Source organism: Pteropus vampyrus, unplaced genomic scaffold (assembly GCF_000151845.1).
Source record: "Pteropus vampyrus isolate Shadow unplaced genomic scaffold, Pvam_2.0 Scaffold465, whole genome shotgun sequence".
NCBI classification, from domain to species: domain Eukaryota; kingdom Metazoa; phylum Chordata; class Mammalia; order Chiroptera; family Pteropodidae; genus Pteropus; species Pteropus vampyrus.
In genome coordinates, this window is record NW_011889246.1 from 500867 (window position 1) to 509069 (window position 8203).

Below are 8203 nucleotides of genomic sequence, written 5' to 3' on the forward strand. Positions count from 1 at the left end.
AGGGTTTCTTTTCTTTGTCTTAAAGTCTAATGGTTTTACTAGGATATGTCTTGGAGATAATTGTCTCGTGTCAATTTTCAGTCACACAGTAGGCTTATTCTATATGAAGATTGAAAAAATTTTTCATTTTAGGAAGTTATCTTGGATTAGAAATTTAAATACTCATTCTGTTTCAGTATTTCATTTGCTTCTTCAGGGACCACAATTATTCATTTGTTGGACCTTTTTTGTCTATCTTCTATTTGTACCACTTTCTCTTGGACACTTTTAACTCCTTTATCTCATTTTAATTCTTTTTGTTGTTTGCCTATGTTTCTTCATTGTTCCTTATTAATTTTTCATTGAAATCTATTCTCCATTGGAACTTGTAATTTATTCTTAATTTCTGAGATAATTGTGTCTTTTTTTCAACATCTTTCTTGAGTTCAATCAATTAATGTTTTATTTCTTCCTCTTTTGCATCTATTTATAGTCTTAGTTTTTTTACATTTATGATTCTAGGATTTTAAAAAATCTATTTCCATATATTTGCTGTAGGACACAAAGTTCAGTCAGGAGGGTTGTGTTAAGTTTTTTTCTGCTCTGTGAATATTTTTCTGGGGGAGAATTTTCATCAGCACAAATGTTATTTTAACATTTTCTATTTTCTTTTTATAATTGTTTTTATAGGAAGTCAGCTTAAATTTTTGCAATTTCTAGGCATTTTGTGGGCAGTGTTCCTAGATGAAGAGTGCCTTATCGTGCCAGTTTATTGAAGTGCTCTTTCTTTAATATATGTTGTTGTTGACAGTTGTGATAGTGGTGGTGATGGTGAAAGGGGGTTGATTGGTGTAATGATGGGCTGATAAATGTTTAACAATCAAATATCCAGGAAATACAAGTAGACTGAATTGTAGCATTTGCCAGTTTCCATGGTGTATATACTTTCTCCATGGAAGATATCAAACTACCAATAGGAAGTTACTGAACACAGAATTAGGAAGAGATGCCATCAGTCTTTGTGAGCCATTATGTCTCCTGAATATCTTGTTTCTCTTTTGTTTTTGTATGATCTTTAACTTCCCCTCTTATTTCCTTCTTGTCCATGGCAGCATCTTCAAAGGCACAACCCCTTCTGTATTTAATTTTTTCACTGAAGCAGCAATGCTTCTTCTAGGCTGCCATTTCCGGTGCCGCTCATTTTAAGCCCTTCTGCTATAGCTGTTCCTTTGAACTACTAAGTCCCAGACATGTGTTTAGTATTTTAACACTTACTGCTGAACTTTCCTCGGCTGATTTTGCCTATACTTCATCTGTATCTTTCACTTCTCTTTCTCGTTTTTTCATGGGTCACTTAAGGCTCCTTCTCTCTACTCTCAGCATCTACTGGCTTGTGGTGGTGGTGAGACTCTCCTGGAACTTGGTGTTTATTTCTCTATTTACAGGTAATTTGAAGGTCATAGTATCCTCTGTGTCTAGTAATGCTGAATGCATGGGTCATGTGTGGTTTCATTTGTTCTCCCTGGTGATTTTATGTTTGGGAAGTAGATGTCTAAGGATGTAGAGAGAGACATTTGGATTCGGGCGGCCGTCATTACCTCTCAGACATGAAAACTCTTCTGGCTTGACATTTCATTATCAAATGCATGATTGTTTCAATATCATGTTGATATATGATGTGAGCTTTTCAATTTACATCACTTTAAGTGAGACTTAGTCCCTTAGGCTATCTGTGTGCTCCAGTAACTAAAACCTCCAATTTCAATTCTAGACACACACTTTGTCTATATAACACTCAAGTAATTGAAGAAAAAGTCGAAAATTCAATTTATTATTCACATCTATATCTTTAGATTTTTTGATTCAGACATTAAAGCAACTCATTGTTTTTATGTATCTGTCATTGGGATGGTAAAACATCCAAATTGACTTCATTTTCATCTTTCATTTCTCCTTTTGGATGCATTATAGACACAACTATAGTTTATAGACCTGGAGAAAAATTCAGTTTTCTGACTTAGAATGGAATATCTGCCACCGAGTCATAAACACTGATAGAATTTTGAATTTCATCTTAAAGAATTTGTTGTAAACTCTAGTATGTTGTTTAGATGGAAGAGATTATAATCTCAGAAAGATTATAATATTTTAAAGATTGTCTTCTGGTAATGGAGAAAAAAATAGACTTCAAACTAACTGGACTTAGGGTAGTTTGGTTTGATGAGGTAATGTTCCAGGTGGAAATTCTGAAACTGAGAGAGAGTAACATAAATCAGTCCATCCATTTTGAAATGTATGTATACATGTAAATAAATTCTTTGGATCTTCGAAAATATGATTTTCTTTGCAGAGGTTCTCTTGCACAACATGATGTAGGCTACTCTTAGTAAATAGCCTGCTTTGAAGCAATCCATCATGTTTGGTTCTTTAGATCTTGTAATTTTTCTTTGCTCATGATACATTTACCAACATATCCCCTTAATTATACATGCCACTGCAGACCATTATTATGTGGCTCCACTTCCTTCACTGACTGAGGGAGGGAGACCCCATTTGATTTTCTAGCTTTATTGAAGTGGAGAAATGCTTCGCTACTCCTCATCTTAAATGTACAGCTACAAAGCTGACTTACTTGGGTTGTATAAAAAGTTTATAGAGAAGTAAGATGATTAAAGCTGGAAGGGCTCCACTGGCTATTGAGATTATGGGAGATTTTTTTTTTATACTTCTTTATATTTTCCAATTTTTTTCAGTGCATGTGTATTACTTTATTCAAAACCACATGATCAAAGTTTATTTTAAACATACACAAAAAAACTGAAAAGAAATATACCAAAATTAGATAGTTATGGGAGTTGAAATGATTTTTATATTCTTCATACTTTTAATATTTCCTAAATGTTATTTTTAAAATAAGAACAATGAAACACAAAATCTAGCCCAGAACTACCAAAAAATCATTCTTTTTTATGAAAGTCAGTAAGCATCATAAAGAGCAGTCTTAAAAATTCTAATCTCTTACCATCTAGATTTCCATTGTTTTCATATTCTACTTCGGATAACTCTTTCTGATAAATGTGAAGATTTAATTTAAAACTTTTTCAGCCTTCTTGACTTTTAATATTTTCAACACACTGTTCACTCTACATCTCTGAGGCTTCTGAAAAGTAAGCCTATCTCTCTTTCCCTCCAACACACACACACACACACACACACACACACACACACACACACACACACACGAGTGTCGCAGTGGGAATCTCTGGGGAGCAAACCAAATATGATTTTGGTTTGTTTTGATTTGTTTTGCGTGCTTATATTTTCTAATTTTCTTTAGTATTGCTTCCATAATAATGAACAGTTGGACTTTTTTAAACAATAAATTGATCATGTAAATAACTACATCCCAGACACATAAATAAAACATTGTTCCATAATCTTACCAAAACTTGGTATTATCAGAAATTTCCATTTCTGAGATCTGGTGGGTACATAGTATTATCCAGAGAGGTGTTAATTTGCATGTTCTGATTAATTAATGAGACGGCCATTGATATATTTGTCTAGCTCTGTACAAAATTTACACTGTCTTAATTACTACATTTTAAAAAGTATAAAATCCTGATATCTGGTAAAACAGCTTCTCCGACTTTGGTCTAAATCTGCTCTGTTCAATATAGTAGCCAGTAGCTCCATATGTTTTTTGAGCCCTCAAAATGTGGCTGGTTAAAACTGAGATGTGCTTTAAGTGTAAAATACACACCAAAGACTTTCGTACCAAAAAAGAATGAAATATGCTTGTTAAAAATTGTTATATTGATTGTTGAAATATATTTTGAACATATTGGTTAAATAAAATATATTATTATAATTAGTCATACCGTTTTTTTCTTTTTAAAATGTGGCTATTAGAAAATTTTAAATTACACACGTAGTTCATATTTTTATCTCATGTTGTAATTCTCTTGGACAGCATTATTCTTTGTAGAACCAGCTGGTTTTCTATTTCTTAAGTCAAACTGTTTTTTTCTTTTTCTGAAAATGTTCCATTTTGTCTAATTTTCAAATGTATTAGCATAAAGTTGTTCATAATATTCTCTTATGACATTTTTAATGTCTACAGCATCTGTAGTGATGGCTCTATATTTCATAAAGTTCCTGATTTTGATTATTTGTGCCTTCTTTTTTTTCTTCTTGATCAGTCCTCAGTTTTTATGTATATGTTTTGTATTTCACTAACTTCTGCTCCTGTATTATTATTTTCTTAATCTTCTTCACATTTATTTTGCTGTTCTTTTTCTAATTTTTGAGACAAATTCTTCAGTTATTGATTTTTAGACTTCTATTTTAGTGTTTACTGTTTCGTATGTTTTAATATGTTATTTTATTTTAGTTCAGTTTAAATATTTTCTCATTTCAGTTGTAATTTCTTATTTGACCCATACTATATTTAGGAGTGTCTTTCATCACTTCCAACCAAGTGAAACTATTTTCTTATTATTATTGATTTAACTTTTAATAATTGATTTCTAACATAAATTCATTGTGAAGAGAGAACATTCCTCTGTAAAATTTATTAAAACTTGCTTTTATGGCCTACTAGATTGTCAATTTTTTTCATGTTCCCCGTTTGCTTGAAAAGACTTGTGCTGTTGTTGGAGACAGGTTTTATAAATAATTTAGGCTCAGTTTGTTAATTATGTACACACATGAATTTTTCTTTCAACTACTAAGAGGAATGTTTTTAAAATTCCTCCTATGATTATGAGTGTGTCTCTTTCTCATTTTAGTTGTCAATTTTTAATTTCAATATATTGAGGGTGTTCAATAGAATAGGCATATACAAATTTAAAATTATTATTTTTGTAAACCTAGCCTGTATCATTATGAACTAGCTCTCTTTATCTCTCATAGTGCCTTTGCCTCAAAGTTCATTTTATCTAATATTCATAAAGCTACAGCAGCTTTTTTGGTTAATATTTGCATGGTATATATTTTTTCATCCTTTTATATGTGTCTTTCTTAAACAGCCTATAATTGAGTATTTTTTAAAATATATATAACAGGCAATCTTTTGTCTTTTAGCTAAAGAATTTAGTCCATTTGTTTTTAATATAGTTATTAGTACATTTTCATGTACTAATGTAAATGGGGGCCATTAGTTATTAGTACATTTTCATGTACTAATGTACTAATAACTATATTAAAAACAAATGGACTAAATTCTTTAGCTAAAATTATACTCAATTATTCAACTATACAATCTTATTGTATACTTCCTACTTATCCTACTAGTTCTGTATATTTTCTTAACCTTTCTTCCCTTTTTTCTCATTGAGTATTTTTACATCTCTCCCATTTTCCTCTTATTAGTTTGGAAGTTATATATTTTGTTTCTATTTTATGGTTACATTAAAATTATAATACACATATATAATTGATCAAAAATAAAGTTAATCAATACCTTTCCAAGCTATCTCTAATGTTCTCAATATCAGTTAATAATAACTCCCTTTTTCCAGTTGCTCAGGCCTAAAACCTTGGTCAGGGTCGACTTCATAGGTTTGTGACTTGTGCAGTCACACAAAGACCTAGAGTCACTCAAAAGGACCTAGAGCTTGGTTTAATGTCTTGAAATTCTTTATAAATTTTGAACAGGGGGCCAGCAATTTCATTTTACACTGAACTCCGCAAATCGTGTAAGCAATCCTGACTTCGATGTATACTTTACTCCTCTTTTCTCCTTCCATCTTATACCTATTACATTGGCAAGTCCTATTGGCTTCGCTTCCTAAGTATATCCAGAATTTGACAATTTCTCACCATTCCTCACCTTACTACCACCATTATAATCCAATGCACAATCATCTTTTGCTTCAATTATCAATTTAGAGCCAAGTGATCTTGCTCAAACTCAAGTCAGATCATGTCAATCTGCTCATACTCTCTGAAGGTGTCCCATATTACTCAGATTACCTCACCAAGTTTTACCATGACATTCAAGGTCTCATGGAATTTGGTCCCTGGCCCCCTGTTCCTTTTCTCATTACATTTCTTAGTACTCTTCTCCTCTACTCAGATCTAATCATGCTAGCATCTTTCCTGTTGTTTGAACACTCTATGCATGTTCCCACCTCAGAGCCTTTGCAGCCGTTCATTCTTTTGCCTGGAATGCTCTACACTTCTGTCTACCATGCCCTCACCCTCTACCCCTAACCTCCACCCCCCACACCCAGATATTGACATGGTTAGCTTTCTCCATTCTTTCAGATTGACCGAACTGTCACCTTCTCTATGCAATCTTCCCTAGCCATCCCATCTAAATGTAAAAGCCAACGCCCAACATTTTACATTCCCCTTCCCTGCTTTAATTATTCCTGCACTTATCACTTTATAAGATACTTTTTTAAAAAACATATTTTTTGCTTATTTTCTCTTTTCCCACTAGAATATAAATAAGCTCTACGTAAGAAGCTCTTTGTTGAATGAATGAATGAATGATTAAATAAATAATATAGGAATCTTTGAAAACTTTAACTCCATGGATTATCCCAATGTATATTATTATTGCCTCGTATTTTAATTCTATCTTGTTCTTTTATTAAAAAATAGATACTATTATTAATGTTTCTTTATAGGTAGCGTTCATTTACATTTGCCCATATCTCTGCCACTTTCTTTGATCTTCATTCTTTCTTTTGGACCAGTTATCTGGGATTAATTTTCTTCCGCCTAAAGTATATCCTTTAGAATTAAAGTTAATAAGTGTCTGCTGGCTATGAACTTTCTCAGTTCTTTTCTCTGAGAACATTTTACCTTCCCTTCCTTTGAATGATAGCTTTCCTAAATGTGGAATTCTAGGTGATAGTACTTCCTTTCAGCACAGTGAAATTATTAATTCATCTAATGTCTGGCATCCATTATTGCTGATGAGCTTTCAATCAGACTATTTAATCGAATGAAGAGATATTGCTTTTATTCTCTGGTTGCTTTTTTTAAAAAAAAATTGTTTTTCTGCATTTTCATTTTGATGTGACTACATTTTTGTTTTTACATTTAGCATGCGTGAAATTGGTCCTCCAAAATATGTCCACATCTTAATCTCTGGAATGTGTGAATGTTGTTTATTTAGAAAAAGAATATTTGCCTATGTAATTAAATTAAGGATCTTGAGATGAGAGGATTCTCCTGGATTATATGGGTGGGCCTTAAATGTCACCACAAATTTCCTCATAAGAGGTAAGCACTGGGAGATTTGACATACACACAGAGGAGGAGGAAATGTGACTATAGACACAAAGATTGGAGTGATGTAGCCACAAGCCAAAGAATGCCAACGAAGGTTGGCAGCTACCAGAAGCCGGAAAGAGGCAAGAAACAGATTCTTCTCCAGAGCCTCCAGAGGGAATACAACTCTGTGACACCTTGAATTCAGATTTCTGGTCTGCAGAAATGTGAGGGAATACATTTCTGCAGCAGGTCCTTGAATAATGTTGTTTGGTCAATGTTGTTTTGTAACATTGATGAGATACCTTAGGAACTTAACTATTGTTTATATAAATTAGCCTATGTTAAAATCTTCGCTTGAAGTTGCAGAACCTATTGATGACATTAAGTGAGGACTTACTGTAATGTAAGAAAACTTCCCAGAACTGAATGATACAAGTTTCTAGATGGAAAAGACTTAGCACTACAGATAAAAATTTACTCACACCAAAGCACATCATTGTAAAATTCAAAATACAATGAACAGAAAAGAACCTCTAAAATTCCAGAGAATATATTTTTTTACAAGATCAAAATCTCATAGACATGAAAATGCCTTTAGACTTCTCAACAATAACACTGGAATCTAGGAATAATGGAGCCATGCCTCAAAAATATCTGAAGGAAAATTATCTATAATCTAGATTCTATGTACAAGAAACTATCAATTAAAAATGAGAATAAAACAAACACAAGTTCAGACATTCCAGGTTTCAAAAAATATATCTCTTACATATCTTGTATCAATAAAAAGGAAAATTCAATGTAACAGAGTTGGAGGATGCTTGTGAAAGGAGAGCCCAAGATACAGGTGTAAGCCAAGTACAGCCGGTCTCCATGGAAACAACATGGCTCAAGGACAGGCACAGGGAGCACTCTCATCACCATGCCCTCTGCTGTTGTACCACCTGTTTATTGTCCTCAAACTAAATACATGCACGGAGCTTAAAAATAACAA